Source organism: Lepisma saccharinum, chromosome 11, assembly GCF_977018435.1.
Source record: "Lepisma saccharinum chromosome 11, izLepSacc3.1, whole genome shotgun sequence".
Taxonomy (NCBI): domain Eukaryota; kingdom Metazoa; phylum Arthropoda; class Insecta; order Zygentoma; family Lepismatidae; genus Lepisma; species Lepisma saccharinum.
In genome coordinates, this window is record NC_139239.1 from 87,585,053 (window position 1) to 87,611,460 (window position 26,408).

Here is a 26,408-nt window from a genome sequence, read left to right on the forward strand (position 1 = left end):
ACACGGACAGCTTGGTGTACCACGTTCGCACGGACGATGCGTACGGGGATATAGCCACGGTACCAGCTTTGGTTAACCTCTTCGACACCTCGGGCTATCCCCAGCACAACAAGTACGGTATCCTGCCCCGAAACAAAAAAGTGCCTGGCAAACTCAAAGACGAGAAGGACGGTGATGTAATTCTCGAGTTTGCAGGTCTTCGCGCCAAGGCCTATGCCATCAAAGCCGAGGGCAGCGTTACCAAGAAGGCCAAGGGTGTCGGCAGACAGGTGGTTCGGGAGCATCTCGCATTCGAGGACTTTGTCGATTGCCTCAAGACCAGATCGTCGGTTCTAAGAGAAGAACAGCGCATCCAGAGCGTCGACCATATCATCACCACAAACAAAGTTAGAAAAATTGCCCTGGATCCCAACGACGATAAGAGGTGCGTCCTCGAGTGTGGTATTCACACATTGCCGTGGGGGCACTATCGCTTAGCAGAAAGCAAAACCTGCAACATATGTCCATCTTCAACAGAAGATTCATAAAAACAAAACAAAACAAAAAAAAAACACTGTGACTGTCATTACAAAAAAAAAACTATGACCGTATTCTTAAATAACCAGCATGCCTATGAATTTGTTCGGTTTCAAAAAACAGATCATTATGGAAACCATACCAGATCATGAAGTCTTACCTTCCGTGTTACCTAAACTCAACGGTCTGTTGATCATTCACCTCAACAGCATTTGGACGAAACTGGATGACGATGTGGGCAAGATGTTTTATGTTTTTAATAACAATTTACATTTCTACGAAATTCCGATCGACGGGAAACTTCAAATCACCGTGAATCCGGAGAACGCAGGCGAAATCAAAATTTCTACCGGCAAGAACATTTTTCGAATCAAGCACGACAAGATGCTTTCTAACATTACGTACGATGTGTCTGCAGGAGATTATTTTTACATAGAACTCCTCGGAGATTACGACAAACTTATTCCTCTCTTCGTAGAATTACGAATCGTCTATCCTATTATAAATAACCGTTAACCAAAAATGCCTAACGACATTTTCGGCAACACCAAGCGTGTGGACCATGCAGAAGAGATTCTCATGTTGGACATTCGAGTTAAGAAGTTGAGGACCGATTTGATTGCTTTGCAGGAAACCTTAAACAAAAGTTTAGAGTCGGAAATCGCCACGCTCCAAACGCAATGTCTCGACCCCATTCTGAAAATCGATTCCGAACTGAAAACGCTGATAAAAAATTATGTCGACGTACCTTCTTACGACAGCGTTCAAAATATACAATTGAGCGTGGATTCGCTTCAAAATGATTTGGCCAAATTACAGCAATTTCAATCGAAAAATGAAGATTTGGAAAAATTGAAACTCGAAATCGAAGAACGAACTTCCGCAATAGAAAAGAATTTCTCTGAACTTCAAACCGTCGTGAACGATATAGACGCAGAACGCTTGCACGTCGTCGTTTCCAAATTACAAGAAGAATTCACCAGCACGTTGGAAGAAATTAAATCCAAGTTGCAGACTTTGGAAGATACAATGACGAACCTACCATCGTCGGACGAACTGCAGGTCATCGGTAAAAGCGTCGCGAACATAAAAATTCAACTGGAGGCCTATCAAGATTTCGAACACATTCAAACCACCATCGCCACGCTTCAGGCGTCCTTGGAATTGATCAACGAAGAAATTAAAAATATTCACGCTGAAGCGAGAGCGTTGACGAGCATTCAAGACACGTTGAGCACGGTTCAGCAGAAGATCCAATATTTAGAAAATTTGAACGTCGAATCCAATCTCGCTCATTTTCATCACGTACTGGACAACATACAGGGTGACTTGGAATCGTTACGAACGAGCGTGCCTTCAAGTGAAGATTTGGAAAAATTGAAAACGGCGGTGACGGCACTATCCGATTCGAGTGACATCAAAAGCTCGTTGAGCGATCTCGAGAGTAAAGTGGCCAATCTCCCCACCTCCAAAGAATTACATGCTTTGAAAAGGAACATATCACGCATGCTGAAACGACTGGAAACGGAAACGGCGAACGTGGAACAGATTCGAGACGAACTTGCTTCGCTGGTGTCGACGCTGCCCACTTCGCAGAGCGTCGCCGACCTTCACACGCAGTTTACAGAGATGCGAATCATCGTGAACGATCTTACCGAGAAGAGCTCGAAATTGAATCAAATCGAGAACCTTCAGAACATTGTCGTCAACATCAGAGATCAAGTTGGAGTGCTGGAATCCACGCAGGAATCGACGCTGGCTTCTTTCGGTGCCAAGTTGCAAGAACTCAACGAAAGCTACAAGCAGTTGAACGTGGAAGTGAAAATCAAACCGTCATTTTCTACCGTAACGGATACCATAGTCGAGCATTTGGTGCCCATACAAAACACACTGGGTCAGCTTCACAGCAACCTCGTTAGCATCGATACTAAATTCGCTAAACTGCATTCTCTGCAAGCCATCGAAATCAACAGCGTTCCCAATCAACAGAGAATCTCCACCTTCGTCGAAGGTAACAAACTGTACATGCTACATCCTTATCATCCGTACTACAAGTTTCTCCTCGATGGCACGATTCAGATAAACGAATTTTCGTACTGGTCTCACGGCAGAAAAGCTAGCGTTCCCACCATGACTTTGATATCGAATCGTGGTGTCCAGAAAGCAGGAAACATTCCTCTGGCGCGTTGGAACGAAACGCGCAACATATATGAAATACACGAAGACGAAGATCTTACTGTTTTCGACGTGAGTGCCGGCGATAAGCTGATCATTCAAAACACGAGCGAAGTGCCACCCTCTTTGAATCCCATCACGCTTGTGCTTCTTTTGAAACGTAATCTCTAAAAATAATAAAAAATGTCTAGGCAAGCCATCGTCCAAGAATTGCATAAACCTGCACGCCGCAACTACGAACGTTTGGCTGTGGTAACCAAGGGAATCGACGACCTCTGGGAAAGCGACCTCGTCGAAATGAGTAGCGGCAAGTTAAAAAACGTGCATAAATTGAACAAGGGCAACAAGTACCTCCTCACCGTCATAGACACATTTTCGAAATTCGCATGGGCTCTACCTTTGAAGGCGAAAACAGGAACGTGCGTCACGGAAGCATTCAAGACAATTTTTCGTGAAAGCGGCGGCAGACGACCTCGGTTTCTGCACACGGACAAAGGGAAGGAATTTTACAATGCCGTTTTCCAAAAGTTTATTCGGAAACACAACGTTCAACATTACTCGACCTTCAGTGACGTCAAGGCCAGCATCGTGGAAAGATTCAATCGCACTCTGAAATCGCGCATGTGGTCACGCTTCACGCTTCAGGGAAGCTACAAGTGGGTCACTATTCTTCCGGAACTTGTTAACGACTATAATCACACACGGCACGCAACGATAGGCATGAAGCCAGCTGACGTTACCAAGTCTGACGAGCAACGTTTAATTTCTAGCGTTTACTGTCCAAAGTACACGCCCACGACAAAAAAAGCTAAATACAAAATTGGAGAACAGGTGAGGGTTAGTAAATTGAAGCGAACGTTTGACAGGGGTTTCACACGAAACTGGAGCACTGAACTTTTTACCGTGGTTCGAGTTCTACCCGGGAACCGTCACACGTATATAATAAAAGACAGTGGCGGTGAAATTTTATTGGGGCGCTTCTACGAGGAGGAACTCTCTAAAACTAAATACCCCGACACGTACCTTATCGAAAAAGTTTTGCGCAAGAGAGGCAACAAACTTTTGGTGAAATGGCTGGGACTTCCGGAAACAAGTTGGATCGATTCAAACGAAGTGATTCTATGAGTACGTGGAACGTGGTAAAGCGTCTACCTGATTCGGAAAGTGGAAGGAAGAAAAAAAACGGCGAATTGCTCCCCGACAGCATCCGCTGTCTGATCGTAGGACCTTCGGGGTGTGGAAAAACGACACTGCTCGTGGACAATTTTCTCCTCGCACCAAATTGGTTAGATTGGAAGAACAGGCACCTGTACGTGTTCTCGAAAAGTTTAGAGCAATCCAAATACCAGCAACTGATGAAACTGTACGATGGTCTGGACATTGCAACGTTCGCCTCGGAAATAAAACCACTCGACGATTGTCGTGAAAATTCAGTTGTTGTGTTCGACGATGCCATCCTGGAAAATCAAAATGAAATTCGCAACTTTTTCACGCAAGGTCGTCACAAAGGAATGGATTGCTTCTACCTAGCTCAAACGTTTTCCAAAATTCCAAAACAGTTAGTACGCGACAACGCTAATTTCATATGTTTGTTTCGTCAAGATCACACCAACCTCAAGCATGCGTACGATGACTACGTAGGCGGATACATGAACTACAATCAATTTTCGGAAGGCTGCTGCTCTACTTGCTGGAACGGTGACGATTTCGGATTCGCTACGATCGACATGACGAGGAAACCCAACGACGGAAAATACAGAAACAAAATCAACGACTTTCTAAACGTTGCAACGTTGTGAGAAACGACATATATAAATAACGTCATGACGAAACGAAAAATCGAAGACGAAAATCTTAAGCTTCGCGATTACCTCGCAAAACGCTTCAAAGGTTGGAAATCCGAAAATCGCGGATTCTACGAAGAGAAGAAACGTCAGGATCAACCTGTGATCGATGCCATCAGCGGTCTAGGTAAAGAAATTAAAAGTGTCACGGAACAAAATAAAAATTTGATTAACGAACTCGTACCGCTCGCAGCTAAAAGTTACGCTGTACCCACGCCTATTTCAAGCATTCCTTCGACGCCGTTCGAACTGAAGGATGCACCGGCACGACGTCGAGCTATTGGTAGCACGTCCTCGTCTTCGGATAAAATTGAGTTGGGGCCTTTGGCACGAGACTACCTGAGTACGGGGAAATTCGACAAGGATGAAGTGTTCGGATTGTATCCCAGTATGGAAACCAGCGAAGGCGGCGGTGTGGTGTGGAAGATTGGGAAATCGAAGGTGACCTTCGAAGGCAACGACATTAAAGTCAATTTAGGCGACAAGGATAGTTGGAACAGGTATCCGGGTACGGTGGGACTGTGGGAACTCGTTGCCAAAAAGCAGCCGAAAGATTACACCGACGAAGATTACCAGAGTTACAAGGAAATTCTAATCATGACGGATGCCTTGTACCAAAACAACGACGCCTCGCAGAATAGGGTGAAATCGAGCAGCGGCGAGAAGTACAGGAATCTCATCAAACCGATTTGGAACCAGGTCAAAACAGGCAGCGGGGTCAAACGCTACAACACGTTACCCAAAGAATTCGTTTGGGTGGACGACGTGAGGAAACTCGTGGACCGATTGTTGGTGATAGCCGGCGAAGAGAATGCAGGCAACCGTAATTTCTACAACGAGAAGGTTGGCATCGTGGACATGATCAGCACGAAACTTTCCAACTTCATCGTGAACGACGACAAGGGCATAGGTTACCTGATCAAAATCATCAACACGCTGCCTCCGAAATTCTGGAACGTTGCCGAAGGAAAGGGACTCGTGAACGACATCATCAACAAGTTACCTTTCGAGATGCATTTACCTGGCTACCAGTACTGCGGACCGGGTACCAAACTCGAGAAAAGATTGGAGAGAGGAGACAAGGGTGTGAATCCGTTGGACGCCGCATGCAAAGATCACGACATCGCCTACAACACCACGCAGACGGATCTGGATGCACGTCACGAAGCAGACAGAAAGTTAGAGCACGCAGCTTTCGAAAGATTCGTGAGTAGAGACGCATCGTTGGGTGAACGGGTCGCCGCACTAGGCACCACCATCGCCATGAACACGAAACAAAAATTGGGGTGGGGTATATAAATAACATACAGTAAAAAAACAACATGGATTGCATAACTAATTTGCCACCCGAGCTACTATCTAAAATATTCAAAAAGGTAGTTAACGGAGATGTTAATAAACTTGTAAACATAGCAAGAACAATGCCGGAATTTCGCATCCCTTGTGAAATGGTTCTCAAGGACCTTCTTCGGGAGATCAGCGGCCTGAGGTGCGGTGATCTCAACATTCTGCTTTTGGCTGCAGGGCAAAAATTGGACGATAGGTCGGACGAACTGTACGAGGCGATGCAGGGAAGAAGACAGTATACTGATGATTGGTACAAGTCTATGCAGGAGAGGAAAGATATCACTACGCACATCCTCGCGTTTTCCGAAGCACGAACTTTCTTCCTCTGTTAAAAAATAATAATATATATACGTGTCAAAAAAAAAACTTGATATATAAATAACACACATCGTGAAAAATATAATCTTCGGTATATATAAATAACACACATCGTGAAAAACAATTAAATTTCTCTCTAACACTTTGAAATTTTTCTTTGATATGACGACCGAAAAAATAAGTGAGCTCCAAGCATTAAAACAAATGCTAAATTTGTCATTTGAGTATGTAAAAATTCGGGAATTGGAAGTCGACAAATCTTACACGATAACTTCCGGTTCAATCGTTTCTACCCAGTATGGTCCCAAGGTACGCCTGTTGCTCAACGCACAATACATTTTATTTTTACCAGATCGATACGCTAACATGTTATCGGACGAGAAGCTATCTATTTTAATCGAGAACAAAACAAAAATCGTGTACAAGGGGACAAAGGAACTTCTTGGCAAGAAAACAAAGCACGTAATAGAATTTGTGTAGCGACTGCGAGGCCTTGAAAATATATAAATAACATACCGTAAAAAAACTACACAAGAAAAAATCTCAGAATATATATAAATAACATACTGCGAAAATAACACATAGAGCATCAACATGAAGCCCAAGGGTGTCGTGTACCAGATACCATACTCCAATCTGAAAAATCTAGGTGCCCTCGATGGGTTACTCACCAAGAAACAACGCGAGAAGAAACGTTCTTGCTTGTCGAAAGGACACGGAATGAAATTGCTGCTCAGCACACCTCAATTGAAAAGATTGCAGCGTTCGCGGAAACAGCAAAAGGTCGGAGGTTTCATATTCAGCATCCCGGCCATCCTAGCAGCATTGGGGACCGTTGGAAGTTTGGCTGGTGGAAGTGCCGCCATCGCGAAAACCGTCATCGACTCAAAGAAGAACAAAGCAGAATTGGAAGAACAGAAACGTCACAACCTGGCCATGGAGAAGAAGGGGAAGGGCGTGATGAAGAAGTTTAAAAAAAAGAAACAGAAACACTCACCAACCGAGACATTGAATCTCTGATCGGGCCGTTACAAATCAAACACTTCAGAGGAGTTTTCATGTCCGACTCGTTACCTTCAAGCGTGAAAAGAAGAGAATGCGGGGTAGTCAACTTGGACGGTCAAGAAAATCCAGGCACGCATTGGATATGTTACCACAAAAATGATGATAAAGCATTCGTTTTCGATTCTTTCGGAGGTGTTCCACCTACAAATTTAATTCATTATCTGAAAACAAACAAAACCTCTATATACTACAACGACGAACGCATTCAAGATTTCGGAGACGTGAACTGCGGTCATCTCTGCCTCTCCGTGCTCGCGTTTCTCTCTAAAATAAATAACCCTACGGTCGAAGATTTCCAGAAAGTACTGTGGAACCTGAAACAGCATCACTAGGATGGGCGTGTTCCATCTCACGAGCGAATCTTCAATCTTGAAACTCACGCTGCACGACGACATTGTCTATCCTAAATCCGTGGCTCTGCGTGCATTCTACAGCATGTACCTCATACCTAACGTCACCCAGCACAACAACAAAATTAGCGTCGGAAGCGAACACATCGTCGTCACGCCAGGACAATACAATCTTTCCACTTTGCAAGCTCAGTTACCCAAAGGCACATACTTTTCTCAAAATTCGGTCACGCACAGAGTGGAAATCCTATCCGCGACGGAAACCGTGGACCTGGGCACCATGGGAGAACTTTTAGGTTTCGAGAACGACACCAAACTCGAGGCTGGCATCAAGCACACAGCAACCAACATTCCTAAATTCTTGGCCATAGAGACTCTGAACGTACACTGTAACGTGGCGGAAGGCATGATCACGAAATCCTCGGACGGATTACTGGGAAGTCACAAGCAGACGGGAATCATCGCCACGTTCAAACCCAGTTCCGAGTTCATGGAACCGATCATCTACACGCCCTCTTCGCCGATCTATTTTCCAGTATGTCGCAACCGCATAGACGACATAGAGTTGGTCGTGACAAACGAGAAAGGAGACGTGGTGGATTTCGCAGGTGCAACAACTACTGCCATCGTGGAGATCAACGTATAATAAATAACCATACATGTAAAATGGAGCAAATCGAAAGTTACGAATTGCAATCTTTCCCTCCCAACCGTCGCACGTTCGCCAATCTTAACGAGGCAAACAGGGAGATCGAATACGACGTTGACGTAGGCGATGGGTTCATTCATCCTCACAGAGCGGACCTCTACCTTCAATTCGACGTGGTGAAGAAAGAAAGCGGAGACACGTTTCCCGCAGCAGCAAACTTGATACTCGTAGACAACTTCGTGCCTCACCTGTTCTCGCAGGTGGAGGTGAGGAAACACAACACCGTCATCGACAGAATAGATTATCCAGGCATCACGTCGACGGCAGTGGGAACGTTGAAATTATCCAAAACGGATGCAGCATACTATCAGGCGGGAGGATTCGAAGCGGGGACCAAAATATCGACAACAAGTCACACAGTGCTCTTTCCCATGCGTCTGCTTCCGGGATTCTTCTCCGATTACAAGGAGATCATGTGGAAGGGAGGACTGAGAGTAACGTTTCGAAGAGCGGCCAACGATAACAACGCAATAATGCGATACACCAACTTGAATGCCGACGGCACGCCGATAGCCAACACTTTACCCGAAGCAGCCAAGTGCATCATCCGGAGCATGGAATTGAGAATGCCGGTGGTGGAATACGAGACAAACTATGCCCTCAAGTACAAAGCGGAGATCTTGAAAAGTCCAAGGGTACCGATTCACTTTCACGGTTACCAGTGCGTGCAGAAGATGGCGACGGGAAGTCACATGGAATTCGACGTGACGACGCAGTTCAACAACATACAGTTCGACATGCCAGATTTCGTCGTAGTGCTTTTTCAGACCGGGAGGGACAAGAATCAGGAAAAAGATTCCAGCAAATTCGACGACTGCAAGATCAAGAACGTTTATTTCAAAAATGGACGCAACGAAGTGTTCCCGCGCGAGAATTACAACCTCGACATAACCAAAAACGATTATCTCAAACTTTACGAAGCGTTTTCGGCTTACAAACGCGTGACCGAGGGAAGTGTGGACATGTACTACACGCCCAGCGAGTTCAAAGCACGGAGACCCATGACCGTCATCAACACATCTAAGAGGAAGAAGGTTGTGGTCAACGATCGAACCAACATCAAGGTCGTCTGCGAGTTCCACGATGCCTTGCCCGAGGATACCCTATGCAGTGTCATCCTGATTGCAGAGAAGTCCTTCGCCTACGACGTGAAGAACGAGAGGGTCACAGAGCAGTTTTAACAAGTTTTTGTCATCTATTTTCTTGCAAAATAAGAAATTTTTAGTGCTAGCACAATCAGTTACAATGGCACAATACGAATTTCACTAGTTCAGATCAGTTACAAATGTCAATTTCATTAGTTATAAGTTACAATATCTTTTTTTGCACTATAGCACGAGAGACAATCAGAAAATTTGCACAAAAAAAATTTGTTGTTGTTTTTTACACGTGAAAATTAACAATAAAATTTCTTTTTTATCGTTTCAGATGCTGTCGAAACATCAAAAACACATACACATACACTAGAAAAAAAAAAGCATGCAATTTTATTTGTAACACACACATATTCTCCATCTTCATCAAGAAAATATTATAATAAACATAATTATTTTTATCTATATCTCACAATAAAACTCTATATCCAAAAATATCACATCAAAATAACACTAGAGTCGTTAGTACACGTTGCATGCATTACGGAGGTCCTCTGTAGGGTTTCATGGAAGTTTGGGGGAAAAAAAAAACACGTGAAACTCTACAGAGGTGCGGTAATCTATAACCGCAGCCGTTAGAAAACTTTTACATTTTTGGTTGGGCACCACGCACCCTGGCGAGGTTATAGGGGCCAGGCATTCTAAAAAACAACAATTATTATTTTGTTTGTTTGTTTGTGTTACAATGTTCCCCCGAGAGAGGTTTACAAAGGTCACGATATACGGAGTTGGAAAATTACGATATGGCGCATTCGCTCGTTACTCTTGCCAGCCATAAATCTCTCTCTCTTTTTTCATCTTACAGCAAAGTTGGCATCTCTATTTTTTTTTTTTAGTTGTAAGTAAATTGCCAACACACTCTAGTTAATAATGCTACATATTATACGCGCACACGCACACACATACTATATTACCATCCACCCATCTCTCTCTCTTTTACGGCAGTACATATTTGTTGTCGGCTCTCCTTGTTTAGTGTGTGCAGGTTGGCAAAAATTGCTTTATGCGCTGTAAGGCAAGCCTCAAGCAAAGTTGCCACCTCCTTGCTTTAGGTTAGGTTAGACCAAAAAAAATCTTGGCGATTTTTTTTTCGAGTGAGGAGTTGGCAACGCTGATTTTTACTTGAGGGGCGGTCAACCGGCTTGATTGCACAAGCAAAATTGCCAGCTCCTTGCTTTAGGTTAGACCGAAAAAAATCTTGGTGATTTTTTTTTCGAGTGAGGAGTTGGCAACGCTGATTTTTTACTTGAGGGCGGTCGACCGGGTTGATTGCACAAGCAAAATTGCCAGCTCCTTGCTTTAGGTTAGGTTAGAGCAAAAAAAACTGTGGGTAAGCTGTCGGTTGTTTAACTCTTCCCTTTCTCTTTTTTTTTCTTGTAAAAGGCTATGGCAAAAATACCAGTAGGTTGGCAACCTTGCTTGAGGCTTGCCTTACAGTGCATAAAGCAAGGTTGTCAGCTCCTTGCTTTTAGGCTAGGTTAAACCCAAAAAAAAAAAACCTTGGTGATTTTTTCGAGTGAGGAGTTGGCAACACTGCGAGAAAATACCTCAAGCAAGGTTGCCACCTCCTTGCTTTAGGTTAGGTTATACCCAAAAACAAAAACCTTGGTGATTTTTTCGAGTGAGGAGTTGGTAACACTGCTCACCACTTCAGCTCACCACAAGAGGACGTTCAACTCCCCAACCTGCACTACTAATATATTTTTATTTTAGAGCAAAATTTAGCCTTAGGGTTACTCTACCACCACCTAACTCAAATAGATATTACAATAAATAAGAAAAATATTTTAAATTCATAAACATTTATCACAATGTTTACTTGTGTTATAGTGTCCATATTCTCTAGTATGTACATTGCAATCTAATATTTGCAATTTATTATCATTGCTATCAAGAGCTACTTTATTTTTTGTAGTATACATACTAGGTAATTTGCTAGTTAAATAAACATTCTTTAAAATATTTCATTATAATTTCTCTCGTTTATGCTCAACTTACATTTATCACAATGTTTACTTGTATTATAATGTCCATATTCTTTAGTATGGACATTGCACTCTATTTTTTGCAATTTATTATCATTGCCATCAAGAGCTACTTTATTTTTAAAGGTAATATGCACACCATCTAATTTGCTAGTGAGATGATATGAAGACATGTTTCTTGTTTTCTTTTCAAATAAACATTCTTTAAAATCTTCCGTTGTAAGTTCTGTTGTACATGGTCGACTTACAGCCTTAGCTCTTTTAATTTCTTCCTTGCCATCAATATTTAGGCAATACATTTTTGGTCTTGGACCAGCAAATTCTGTTGTTATAGACCATGCTGCCTCATCTTTCATTTTCCCAGGGATCATCTGGTTTTCGAGATTTTATGACGGATTATTTTTTGGATAACTACTAAAATCAAAATAATCATTCATAGAAAGCAAATCTCTGTACAAATCAAGTGTTTCTATCACATACACAAAACTATCAATATCCATGTATGCTATTTCAATTTTATCTTTATACCTAGGTTTCAAAACATCATAATGAAATTTATACATTTCTAATTTAGTTAATTCTTGAACTGCAACACCCACAGGTGTTGGTGTGTCACACATTACACTGGTATTAGATCTTTCAATACTAGTAAGATCATCAGTAATTCTTGTAAAACCTTTGTATGTGAGATCGGCAATGAGTTTCTGAATTTTTTTTCGATTGCACACCAAATTACATGTTACTCGATTTTTTGTCCTCTGAACATTTTCCATATATTGCATTACTCATTAACTTAAAAATATTTTTTCAACTTTAGAATTTGTTTGTATTCGATTGTTTGTATTTTTCATAATATATTGAGCTAACCATCTTTCTTGGTCAAATCTTAACCCTTGATGGACATACCTTGCTTCAAGTAATATTGTGACAATCGATAATGAAGCACATATTTTTTTTTTTATTTTCCAATGATGATATCAATTTTGTTTCCTCTGTACCTGGGACCTTTTGAAAACTGGTGCCATAGCTAATCCATGATGTTTGTCATGGATATCAGATGGATATTCCAAATCAACTTCCAAAAAACAACTTTCTGGATGATCTTCAGACCCATTAAAAAAATTTCTGTCTTCAAGATCTTTCTGGCTCATCATTTCGTAATTACCAATTGTTAAATAATTGAGGCATCGCACGAATATATACATTGTTCATATCAACAGAAAATATGTATTTAGATGGTTTGCTAGGATCATAGTTAGGTAAATATTTATTGTTAGCTATAGCATGTCTTAAAGCATACTGGACTATACAACCACGTTTAACAGATTCAACAAACATGAACTGTTCGATATCATTAATGAGGCCTATTTCAACTTTTGTATTTAAAGTCATGTTCTGCCAGGATAAACCGGGTGTTGTGTACATGACTACAGAATCTAGTTTATATAATTTAAAACAACGTTCTCGAAAAGTGTCGAATACATCAGCCAACTGGACAGTATCCAAAATTAAGTACTTTGTCATGGTAATCCCCATTGTCTTGCAATTTAGTGTTTTCCAGGCTCTCTTTGCATATTGATAATTTGCAACCTACATTTTTCATCCTGAAGTTTGTTATAAAATTTATCTCTCGATGGTAAATGTGCCTCATTGAATTTATTAAAACTATCCAAGTAATCATATCGGTAGACCCCTTTTCTTTTTATCAATTCTATCTTATCCTCACCAAAATGTTCTTTGTGTGAACAAATTCCTCGTTGGATGACTAACCAAAGTAGCTAAACTGCTAGATAAAAATTGATATGAATCCAGGAATCTAAGAACAACTTTTCTCCCATTTTATAATTTGATAGTTTTCTCTATTGTATTATATTTATCTTTACTGCGTGGTATAATATTAATATTATATTCATCATATCCTAATTCTTTGATAAATAATAGTAAATCAAAATTTTGTGAATTTTGAATAAATGTTGGAATGAAGTTAGGTTTCTGTATTTGCAAATTACATGAATTACAAATTGTACTAATGTATTCTCCATTAAAATGGTTGTGGTGTCGAACTTTTGGATAATCAAAATTAAAATATTTATTACAGTATTTACATCCTATGGCATTATCATATTCCTGTTGTTGTTCAGGTTTAAGAGGCTTCATTAGTATTTCATTATGTAAGCTTTGACCTTATTCTTCAACCCACTCTCCAAGTTTTTGAATAAATATTTTAGCTGTATCTTCACCTAGATAAAAAATATAGTTCTTCTGGAGTATTTTGTTCTTATGTGTTTATCAGGTTTAGTGCAAAGCCACATGCTTTATGTTGAGCTGTATGTATTGTACTTGATACAGTCAAATGTAGAATACATATTGCTATTGGTTCTTGTATTGTTTCGAATTCTGCATAAATTACAAACGCATGTTTTACTAATGATTTATAATTAGTAAATTTTACACTTTTGCATGAAGTATCATAAGTCACAGAAGAATAAAAATAACAATTTTTAATATGTTCATTTAATTTCTTTTCACATGTTTTCCCATATATTCCATCAAATGTTGACAAGTATCGATCACATATTGTTATTTACCTGTGTTTAATGTTATTTGACTATGTACTAATCGTCCTTAATCCTGTATGAGACAATAATGTTTCTTGTTCCTCTCTGTAACATATAATAAATGTATAACACGTGCTAAATCTGCTGCAGGATAGTGACGAAGTACACAAAGTTCATCTTTTTCATCAATACCATAAACATGCACAGCTATTGGTTCATTGTAGTGTTCTTTATATTGTTTTTCAAATTTACTAATATCTGAGATAACTACTAGATATTTTATGCCTGACATAGGGTTTTTAAACTCTTCTATATATTCAGGATAATTGTAATTAGAGTCACGATATTTATTGTGAAATGCTGGATGAAACTAGGCTATGAGACACCATAAAAAACATTTATTAACTTTATTATTTTTAATATTTATTAAAGCTTTTTGATTTCGATGTGCTTGGGTAAATCAATATAACTAGATCCCCTAAGAGGGTAATATCTTGCTATTTTTAATTCAAGTTTATTGTTTGTATCACAAAGTGACCAAATCGAACTTCTTCCTTGGAACTGTTCATGTTTTAAGATACGTTCTTTACATGCATTATCATAAATAATATGCAAACGATTAATACCATTATGGTGTAAAGGTAAATGTTAAAAGGAAGTATTTTTGTTTTTCTCTATGAGTAGTGCTATTGGAGCGTTTCAAAGTAGTACTTAGTAGGTATGGTCTTTTTTTACCAATTGAATATCACTTTTTGACATACTTTGACAATTTTTTGTCGATGTTTTAGCGTTTAGCGATGTTTTAGTACAAATTTTTACTATACTCATTTTTCCCCCACTCGTACTTGGTAGGTATATCATGATGTTACGTGATACAACTTAACCTATCCTTTTTTTACGATTATTTAATTTTTTTACGATCCTAAGTGATATAACCTAACCTATTATTTTTTTTATTTAGGTACTGTTTGAACGTTATTATTTGAGGATCATATTTTGTAGGTATCCTCTTTTTTTATCAATCGAATATCACTTTTTGACATATTTTGACAATTTTTTGTCGATGTTATAGCGTTTAGCGATGTTTTAGTACAAATTTTCACCGCACTCATTTTTTTCCCCATTTATACTTGGTAGGTATATCACGATCTTACGTGATACAACTTAACCTATCTTTTTTTTTACGATTTTTTTAATTTTCTTACGATCCTAAGTGATATAACTTAACCTATCATTTTTTTATTTACGCACCGAACTAACCTTCAAGGGGGACTCTGTTTGTTTTAATATTTCAGTATTATAAGTTTTTAACAAATTGTATATAACCTAAAATGTGTTGGATGTTGATTTTTAGTATGTGGCAATTTTTTATGAATTTTAAAACTGCTCTGTGACCCTCTCGTTCTTCACGTCGTAGGCGAAGGACTTCTCTGCAATCAGGATGCCACTGCATAGGGTATCCTCGGGCAAGGCATCGTGGAACTCGCAAACACCCACTCTACAAAAATTCTACTATATGATCTTTCACTGGCTAAGCTAACCTACAAATAGGAATTGGTAGCACTGACTTATAAACCCACTGGGTCTTCTTGGCATGTTTTTTCATGATGTGTTGCCAGGCTATTGGGCATCTTGGCGTATACAATGTATATATTTTTGAGGGGGAGGGGTTATAGCTTTTTATGCTGTACGAATACTAAAAAACTTGACAGTGACAACCAACAGAGTAAATAAACCTACATGCAGAAACAAACAACACTAGTTTCTGACAGTGAATTTGAAATAAAATATTAAACAAAATACATGAGTAAGCACTGTGATTACAAATAATACCAGTGTTATGCCCCCAACTCCAACTGGGCAACTGGGGGAAATAATTGTACAACAATTTGTACCTAATTGTACAATACTTGTACCTAATTGAGAGAGCCTTCTCGTAACTTACTTCATGCACAATTTATATGATTTTACAACCGTGAAAAGAAAGCATATGTGTTCTGTATGCACATATTCATTCTTATTTTTCGAAGTTGAATGGAAGCACGTGTTTTTTACGCTCTCGTAATACTGACCTTGCCACAGTGATTTTAAATTGCTTCCATCCGGGTTTTTTTTCTGTGCTATTTCCGCGTGCACGCAACATTCGCTTTCAATAGTTTAATGAAATACAGAAGGAGTGTTAGTTTAGCAGGCTCCGAGTTTTACAATTTATTAAATTAAACAATAATTTATGTAAGAATATACTTGTACTTACCGAACACAAAATAATAAAAGCACATGTGAATCTTTGCGTGCGTTCATGTTATATGACGACTGAGTAAGAAATAATGTTGACTCCCCGAAAGATAAAAGTTCCTGGTTCGACATCAGATGCATGCAAATTTTATGTTTTGCTCTCCAAAATCTTGATTTCTATGTTTGTGCTATTTGCCATACAGCAGAGGAGAAGAGGGGAGAGGGGAGGGGAGGGGGTACTATTAGCGCCATCTATTAGCAAACAATAGAAATAAAAAAGTAGGGTCAAACTTTTTCAACACCCAAAAATTTTAAACGTCCTTGTTTAGTAATACGATCAGCAGAAGACGTTTGAAAGAGTACTCTTAGTCGAGAAAGCTAATTGCTAGGGCCCATATATTGCTAAAATGTTCTTTGATTTGCATATTTCTCATACCGCCATATGTTGTTCTAGTTGACTTCTTCCAAAAAAATGCTAATTAGCGAGAGTTAATTAAGCAAGGCAAGTAAAAGAAGCAAATAGGACAATATGTAGCGGCGTGGAAATATGTAAAAATTCGACTCGATTCGAATTAAAATTGGAGGATATTTTGCATTTTTTTCCTATAATGTACAAAACATTTACCGTACATAATCTTTTCTATTTACAACAGTATAAAATAAGAGGAGTGTGTGACAATATCTATATTAATTAGGAAGGTATGTTGTATGCTAGGTTAGCTAATTGTGTCTTCACTGTATAGAGGAAAGATGGAAAAAAAGAGCTCTACAAAAACTAACGCTCTTAACAATATTGAACGCCCCCGTGAAAATTATATATAAATAAGGCATAAGCGTATTATCTGCTTTCATGTCAGATTTTCCCGACCTGTGAGCTGTAGTGTTTAGGCGACAAGCGGCGTGCTCAAATATTATACCGTTGACAATATTGAACGCCCCCGTGAAAATTATATATAAATAAGGCATAATCGTATTATCTGCTTTCATGTCAGATTTTCCCGACCTGTGAGCTGTAGTGTTTAGGCGACAAGCGACGTGCTCTAATATGATACCGTTGACAATATTGAACGCCCCCGTGAAAATTATATATAAATAAGGCATAATCGTATTATCTGCTTTCATGTCAGATTTTCCCGACCTGTGAGCTGTAGTGTTTAAGCGACAAGCGACGTGCTCTAATATGATACCGTTGACAATATTGAACGCCCGTGAAAATTATATATAAATAAGGCATAAGCGTATTATCTGCTTTCATGTCAGATTTTACCGACCTGTGAGCTGTTGTGTTTAGGCGACAAGCGGCTCGCTCAAATATGATACCGTTGACAATATTGAACGCCCCCCGTGAAAATTATATATAAATAAGGCATAAGCGTATTATCTGCTTTCATGTCAGATTTTCCCGACCTGTGAGCTGTAGTGTTTAGGCGACAAGCGACGCGCTCTAATATGATACCGTTGACAATATTGTACGCCCCGTGAAAATTATATATAAATAAGGCATAAACGTATTATCTGCTTTCATGTCAGATTTTCCCGACCTGTGAGCTGTAGTGTTTAGGCGACAAGCGGCGTGCTCAAATATTATACCGTTGACAATATTGAACGCCCCCGTGAAAATTATATATAAATAAGGCATAATCGTATTATCTGCTTTCATGTCAGATTTTCCCGACCTGTGAGCTGTAGTGTTTAGGTGACAAGCGGCCCGCTTAAATATGATACCGTTGACAATATTGAACGCCCGTGAAAATTATATATAAATAAGGCATAATCGTATTATCTGCTTTCATGTCGGATTTTCCCGACCTGTGAGCTGTAGTGTTTAAGCGACAAGCGACGTGCTCTAATATGATACCGTTGACAATATTGAACGCCCGTGAAAATTATATATAAATAAGGCATAATCGTATTATCTGCTTTCATGTCGGATTTTCCCGACCTGTGAGCTGTAGTGTTTAAGCGACAAGCGACGTGCTCTAATATGATACCGTTGACAATATTGAACGCCCGTGAAAATTATATATAAATAAGGCATAAGCTTATTATCTACTTTCATGTCAGATTTTCCCGACCTGTGAGCTGTAGTGTTTAGGCGACAAGCGACGCGCTCAAATATGATACCGTTGACAATTTTGTACGCCCCGTGAAAATTATATATAAATAAGGCATAAGCGTATTATCTGCTTTCATGTCAGATTTTCCCGACCTGTGAGCTGTAGTGTTTAGGCGACAAGCGACGCGCTCTAATATGATACCGTTGACAATATTGTACGCCCCGTGAAAATTATATTTAAATAAGGCATAAACGTATTATCTGCTTTCATGTCAGATTTTCCCGACCTGTGAGCTGTAGTGTTTAGGCGACAAGCGGCGTGCTCAAATATTATACCGTTGACAATATTGAACGCCCCCGTGAAAATTATATATAAATAAGGCATAATCGTATTATCTGCTTTCATGTCAGATTTTCCCGACCTGTGAGCTGTAGTGTTTAGGTGACAAGCGGCCCGCTTAAATATGATACCGTTGACAATATTGAACGCCCGTGAAAATTATATATAAATAAGGCATAATCGTATTATCTGCTTTCATGTCAGATTTTCCCGACCTGTGAGCTGTAGTGTTTAAGCGACAAGCGACGTGCTCTAATATGATACCGTTGACAATATTGAACGCCCGTGAAAATTATATATAAATAAGGCATAAGCGTATTATCTACTTTCATGTCAGATTTTCCCGACCTGTGAGCTGTAGTGTTTAGGCGACAAGCGACGTGCTCTAATATGATACCGTTGACAATATTCAACGCCCGAGAAAATTATATATAAAATAACATACCTGAAAATTATATTCACAGTAGATTCATTTTTTGAGTTTTGTAATTACCCCAAGAAATTCTATATAAAATAACATACCTGAAAATTGTATTTACAGTAGATTGAATTCTTGAGTTTTTGTATTCGCACACAAGAAATTCTATATAAATAACATACCTGAAATTCTATTTACAGTAGATTGAATTTTTGAGTTTTGTAATCACTCCAAGAAATTCTATATAAAATAACATACCTGAAAATTGTGTCGCTATATACTAGACTTTTTGATTTCTGTGATTTTGGAGAAAGCAATGGCACCCACCACCAGTTTCAATCGTAAAAATGATAAAACTGAATGTGTTACTTGTGGGAAGCTAATCTCAAGGAACAATTTATCAGTACACAGGGCAAGATGTAGCGAAACAGGTTCGAGAATTAATCGTTCGTTACCTTCTAAGCCCTGTGCTCGATGCGGAAAAATGATCAGCATTACAAATTTAAGTAAACATCTCAAAATTTGCAAACCATCGACCGAACAAGGAACATCGAAAAGGAAAATCGATAATTCAGAAACGGAAGCTTCTACTTCCAAGCAAATTAAATTATCCGATGAACCCAAACCAATTAGATCTGCATTCAACGACCAACTCCAGGATTTTTCAATTAAGTCAGAAGCAGGCCGTGACATCCTTAGTTTCTTGGACGAAACGAAAACATCCGTGATAAATATTCTAAAAAATAAATTGGAAAACAACTCTATAAAAGTATACGTTGTTCTGTTTTCCGAATACAAGAAAGTTGATGGCACAACGAGTATTTTTTATCATCGTACAAAAAACCAGGCTCTTCATTTGGCGGACGTCGAAAATTTGGACGAATTTTATTCTGATCTTTCCAACGAGCTGGTTAACAAACATGACGATTTCGAGGCTAAAGGGTCGGGATGGTCTCTGTGTGGAAGTCCTCACACGTTAAGCGTTTACGTGAACCGATTCTCGCCTCTTCGCGCTTCCAGCTACGTTCCTCTTCCACCGAACATTCAACACAAGAGGGCTGTGTTAAATATACAGAACAGCGATAACAAGTGTTTTCTCTGGTGTATATTGGCTGCACTGCATCCTGTTCATTGGTCAAATAATCCAGAACAGGTTTCTCATTACAAACAATACGAGACCGACTTTCAAAGTGTAATGTCTGACATTGAATACCCGGTGACATTGTCGGATATAACAAAGTTCGAAAATCGTACAGGAAAACGCATCGCTATTAATGTGTATTCCTTCACGTCAGATAAATATCTCGTGCACCCTGTCAGGATAAGCGATATCGACGATGACGATGCTCGTGTAATAAATCTCCTTCTAATTTCCAACGAGGATGTTCATCACTATACGCTAATTCGTTCACTATCACGTTTGGTCAGAAGTCAATCAACCAAGTATGAACATTGCATCGAAGTTTGTCCGAGATGCCTAACCACGTTCGACGATCGTGACCGACGTGATCATCAAAATCTTCATAGTCGTCAAATTGCTATCGAGAAACTTGCCAAACATAAAATTTACTGCGGTGACAACAGACCAACTTGCATGTTGATGCCGAAATCAAAAGAGGTCGAAGAATTTAGGATGCATAAGGCATTGTTCGAACATCCTGCAATCATCATTGCTGATTTTGAGTCTTTTCTCAAACCGTTGTCGTACTGCGAACCAGACCCCGAACTTTCATCCACAACACCGTATCAGTTGCACGAAGCCTCGAGTTTCGGATATGTTGTCGTGCGACAGGATAGGATAGATGAACCGTATGTTTACCGAGGACCAGACGTAATCAAACATTTTTTTGAAAAGATGGTTGAAGAGGTTGAGACCATTGGCAGCCTCTTACGCGAATCGAAACCAATGCTTCCATTATCCAGCGATGAACTTCAATCTCACAATAACATTGAAACGTGTCCGGTGTGCGATCAACGTTTCACCGACGAGAACCGGAAAGTATTTCACCACAATCACTTCACCGGAAACTACATCGGTGGAATCTGTAACACGTGTAATCTAAAAATCCAAAAACCTACGTTTGTCCCCATATACCTTCATAATGGCAGCGGTTACGACTTCCATATCTTAATTCGGAATCTTGGATATGATAGACAAAAGATAAATATTCTAGCAGAGAATGAAGAAAGGTACATCAGTATCAGCAAGCGAGTATTGATTCCGGGAACAAACGAAACTGTGGAGATGAGATTTTTAGATTCTTACAGATTTTTATCTGCGAGCTTGGACGCTCTTGCAAGCAAACTTTCGGCTGAACAATTTAGAATAACGAGAGCTAATTTTCCCACCGTAGACATAGAAATGATTAGACGTAAAGGGATTTATCCTTACGAATATGTTAGCGATAATTCTAAATTTAACGACGACACTCTTCCACCTCAAAAAGAATTTTACAGTCGACTCAGAGAGAAAGGAATCACGGATGATGAATACGAACACGCGCAACGGATGTGGGACAAATTAGGATGTAGGACACTCGGCGATTATCACGATGCCTACTTGAAACTGGACGTGACAATACTCGCGGATGTTTTTCAAGCATTCAGGAAAACGTCGGCGAATATTTACAAATTAGATCCTGCATATTTTTACGGTCTCTCGGGCTTAGCGTGGTCTGCCATGTTATTACAGACAAAAATAAAACTCGAATTGATACCGGACGTGGACATGTTATATTTTATCGAGAGGGGGATACGAGGTGGAATGGTGCAATGCGTACAGAGACATGCGAAAGCAAATAACGTTCACATGACAGAAGAATACGATCCTAACGAACAATCGAAATACATATTTTATGTGGATGCAAATAATTTATACGGACATGCTATGATACAAAAACTTCCTTACGGCGGGTTCGAATGGGTGGATACCACTTCCATTAACATTAATAATTTCAACGACTGTGAATTTGGCTTGTTTATAGAGGCGGACCTCGGATTCCCCGACCATCTACACGATTACTTCAAAGATCTACCTCCTGCACCCGAACTAAAATGTTCGCCTGATTCAAATCAACGTAAGCTTCTGTTAACATTGGATAGGAAAGAGAGATACGTTCTCCATTACAAAAATCTTCAATTCTTAATTGAGAAGGGAGTTCAAGTAATAAATGTGAGAAGAATAATGAAATTCAAACATTCCGAGTGGTTAAAACCTTACATTGAAAAAAATACGTATCATAGAACACGCGCCACGTCAGATTTAGATAAAGATTTTTTTAAACTCATGAATAATGCTGTTTACGGAAAAACAATGGAGAATGTCAGGAAGCACGTGGACGTGAGATTAGTTCCCGATTCAAATAAATGTAGAAAATTGATAGCATCGCCGACATTCAAATCACGAAATATATATGATGAAAACCTGGCCCTGTTTGTGATGGATAAAAAAATAATCAAGTTCAACAAACCAATCTACGTGGGGGCGACGGTTTTGGATTTATCTAAACTGCATATGTTTGAATTTCATTATAATGTCATGAAACCCTTCTATAACGAAAATATAACACTTTTGTACACGGACACGGACAGTTTTATTTATTCCGTACAGACATCTGACCTCTACAACAATTTGAAACAACCGAAAATGATTGATCATTTCGACACATCTTCCTTCCCTCAACCAAACAGATTTGATCTCCCTTCTCGCAATAAAAAAGTGCTTGGTAAAATGAAGGATGAATGCAACGGAGAAATCATTCTGGAGTTCGCCGGCTTACGTTCCAAAATGTATGTGGTGAAAACAGAAACCAGCATCACCAAAAAAGCCAAAGGTGTTGGTAAAAATACCGTGAAAAACAAGCTTGTGTTCGAGGATTACATCAATTGCCTCTATTCACAGTCGAGGATTCTACGTTTGGAGACAAGGATACAAAGCGTAGACCACGTGCTTACCACAAACAAAGTTAAGAAAATTGCGCTGGATCCGCATGACGATAAAAGATGTATTTTGTCTTGCGGAATCCACACGTTGCCTTGGGGGCACTGTCGTTTAGAAATTAGTAAAAATTGTAGGCAATGCAATTGAAAAAAAAAAAAAACTTTAGCTGTCTCACATACACGATAAATAACTAGCAAAGGACAATGAATCTTTTTGGTTTCCGAAAGCAAACAATGGAGGCTGTACACCGCACGACGACAGATCATGAATTTCTACCTTCCGTGTTACCTAAACTCAACGGTCTGTTGATCATTCACCTCAACAGCATTTGGACGAAATTGGATGACGATGTGGGCAAGATGTTTTACGTCTTCAATAACAATTTACATTTCTACGAAATTCCGATCGACGGGAAACTTCAAATCACCGTGAATCCGGAAAACGCAGGCGAAATCAAAATTTCTACCGGCAAGAACATTTTTCGAATCAAGCACGACAAGATGCTTTCTAACATTACGTACGATGTGTCTGCAGGAGATTATCTTTACGTGGAACTCCTCGGAGACTACGACAAACTTATTCCTCTCTTCGTAGAATTACGAATCGTCTATCCTATTATAAATAACCATTAACAAAATGCCTAACGACATTTTCGGCAACACCAAGCGTGTAGACCACGCAGAAGAGATTCTCATGTTGGACATTCGAGTTAAGAAGTTAAGGACCGATTTAATCGCTTTGCAGGAGACCTTAAACAAAAGTTTAGAGTCGGAAATCGCTACGCTCCAAACGCAATGTCTCGACCCCATTCTGAAAATCGATTCCGAACTGAAAACGCTCATAAAAAATTATGTCGACGTACCTTCTTACGACAACGTTCAAAATATACAGTTGAGCGTGGATTCGCTTCAAAATGATTTGGCCAAATTACAACAATTTCAATCGAAAAATGAAGATTTGGAAAAATTGAAACTCGAAATCGAAGAACGAACTTCCGCAATAGAAAAGAATTTCTCTGAACTTCAAACCGTCGTGAACGATATTGATGTAGAACGCTTGCATGTCGTCGTTTCCAAATTACAAGAAGAATTCACCAGCACGTTGGAAGAAATTAAATCCAAGTTACAGACTTTGGAAGATACAATGACGAACCTACCATCGTCGGACGAACTGCAGGTCATCGGTAAAAGCGTCGCGAACATAAAAATTCAATTGGAGGCCTATCGAGATTTTGAACACATTCAAACCACCATCGCTACGCTTCAGGCGTCCTTGGAATTGATCAACGAAGAAATTAAAAATATTCACGCGGAAGCGAGAGCGTTGACGAGCATTCAAGACACGTTGAGCGCGGTTCAGCAGAAGATCGAATATTTAGAAAATTTGAACGTCGAAACGAATCTCGCTCATTTTCATCACGTACTCGACAACATACAGGGTGACTTGGAATCGTTACGGACGAGCGTGCCTTCGAGCGAAGATTTGGAAAAATTGAAAACGGCGGTGACGGCACTATCCGATTCGAGCAACATCAAAAGTTCATTGAGCGATCTCGAGAGTAAAGTGGCCAATCTCCCCACCTCCAAAGAATTGCACGCTTTGAAAAGAAACATATCTCGAATGCTGAAACGACTAGAAACGGAAACGGCGAACGTGGAACAGATTCGAGACGAAATTAGTTCGCTGGTGTCGACGCTGCCCACTTCGCAGAGCGTCGCCGACCTTCACACGCAGTTTACAGAGATGCGAAGCATCGTGAACGATCTTACTGAGAAGAGCTCGAAATTGAATCAAGTCGAGAACCTTCAGAACATTGTCGTCAACATCAGAGATCAAGTTGGAGTGCTGGAATCCACGCAGGAATCGACGCTGGCTTCTTTCGGTGCCAAGTTGCAAGAACTCAACGAAAACTACAAGCAGTTGAACGTGGAAGTGAAAATCAAACCGTCGTTTTCTGCCGTAACGGATACCATAGTCGAGCATTTGCTGCCCATCGAAAATAAACTCGGACAAGTTCACAGTAATCTGCTCGGCGTCGACACTAAATTCGCTAAACTGCATTCTCTGCAAGCCATCGAAATCAACAGCATTCCCAATCAACAGAGAATCTCCACGTTCGTCGAAGGTAACAAACTGTACATGTTACATCCTTATCATCCGTACTACAAGTTTCTCCTCGATGGCACGATTCAGATAAACGAATTTTCGTACTGGTCTCACGGTAGAAAAGCTAGCGTTCCCACCATGACTTTGATATCGAATCGTGGTGTCCAGAAAGCAGGAAACATTCCTCTGGCACGTTGGAACGAAACGCGCAACATATATGAAATACACGAAGACGAAGATCTCACCGTTTTCGACGTGAGTGCCGGCGATAAGCTGATCATTCAAAACACGAGCGAAGTGCCACCCTCTTTGAATCCCATCACGCTTGTGCTTCTCTTGAAACGTAATCTCTAAGAAAATGTCTAGGCAAGCCATCGTCGAAGAATTGCATAAACCTGCACGCCGCAACTACGAACGTTTGGCTGTGGTAACCAAGGGCATCGACGACCTCTGGCAAAGCGACCTCGTGGAGATGAGTAGCGGCAATTTGAAAAACGTACATAAATTGAACAAGGGCAACAAGTACCTCCTCACCGTCATAGACACGTTTTCGAAATTCGCATGGGCTCTACCTTTGAAGGCGAAAACGGGAACGTGCGTCACGGAAGCATTCAAATTAATTTTTCGCGAAAGCGGCGGCAGACGACCACGGTTTCTGCAAACAGACAAGGGTAAAGAATTTTACAACGCCGTATTCCAAAAGTTTATTCAAAAACACAAGATTCGACATTATTCGACTTTCAGTCACGTCAAAGCCAGCATCGTGGAAAGATTCAATCGAACCTTGAAAACACACATGTGGAAACGATTCACGCTTCGGGGAAATTACAAATGGGTCGACATCCTGCCGGAACTCGTCGACACCTATAATGAAACGGTACACAGAACAATAGGCATGAAGCCAGCCGACGTTACCAAGTCCGACGAGCAGCATGTAATTTCTACCGTTTACTTTCCAAAATACACACCCACGACAAAAAAAGCTAAATACAAAATTGGAGACCAGGTGAGGATCAGCAAATTCAAACGCACCTTCGAGAAGGGCTTCACAAAAAATTGGAGCACGGAACTCTTTACGGTGGTTCGAGTTCTACCTGGAAACCGACACACGTATATAATAAAAGATAGTAGCGGCGAGATTTTGAAAGGAAGATTTTACGAAGAGGAACTCTCTAAAACAAAACACCCCGACACCTCATCGAGAAAGTATTGCGTAGGAAAGGTGACAAACTTTTGGTCAAATGGCTGGGACTTCCGGAAAAGAGTTGGATCGACGCGAACGAAGTGATCTT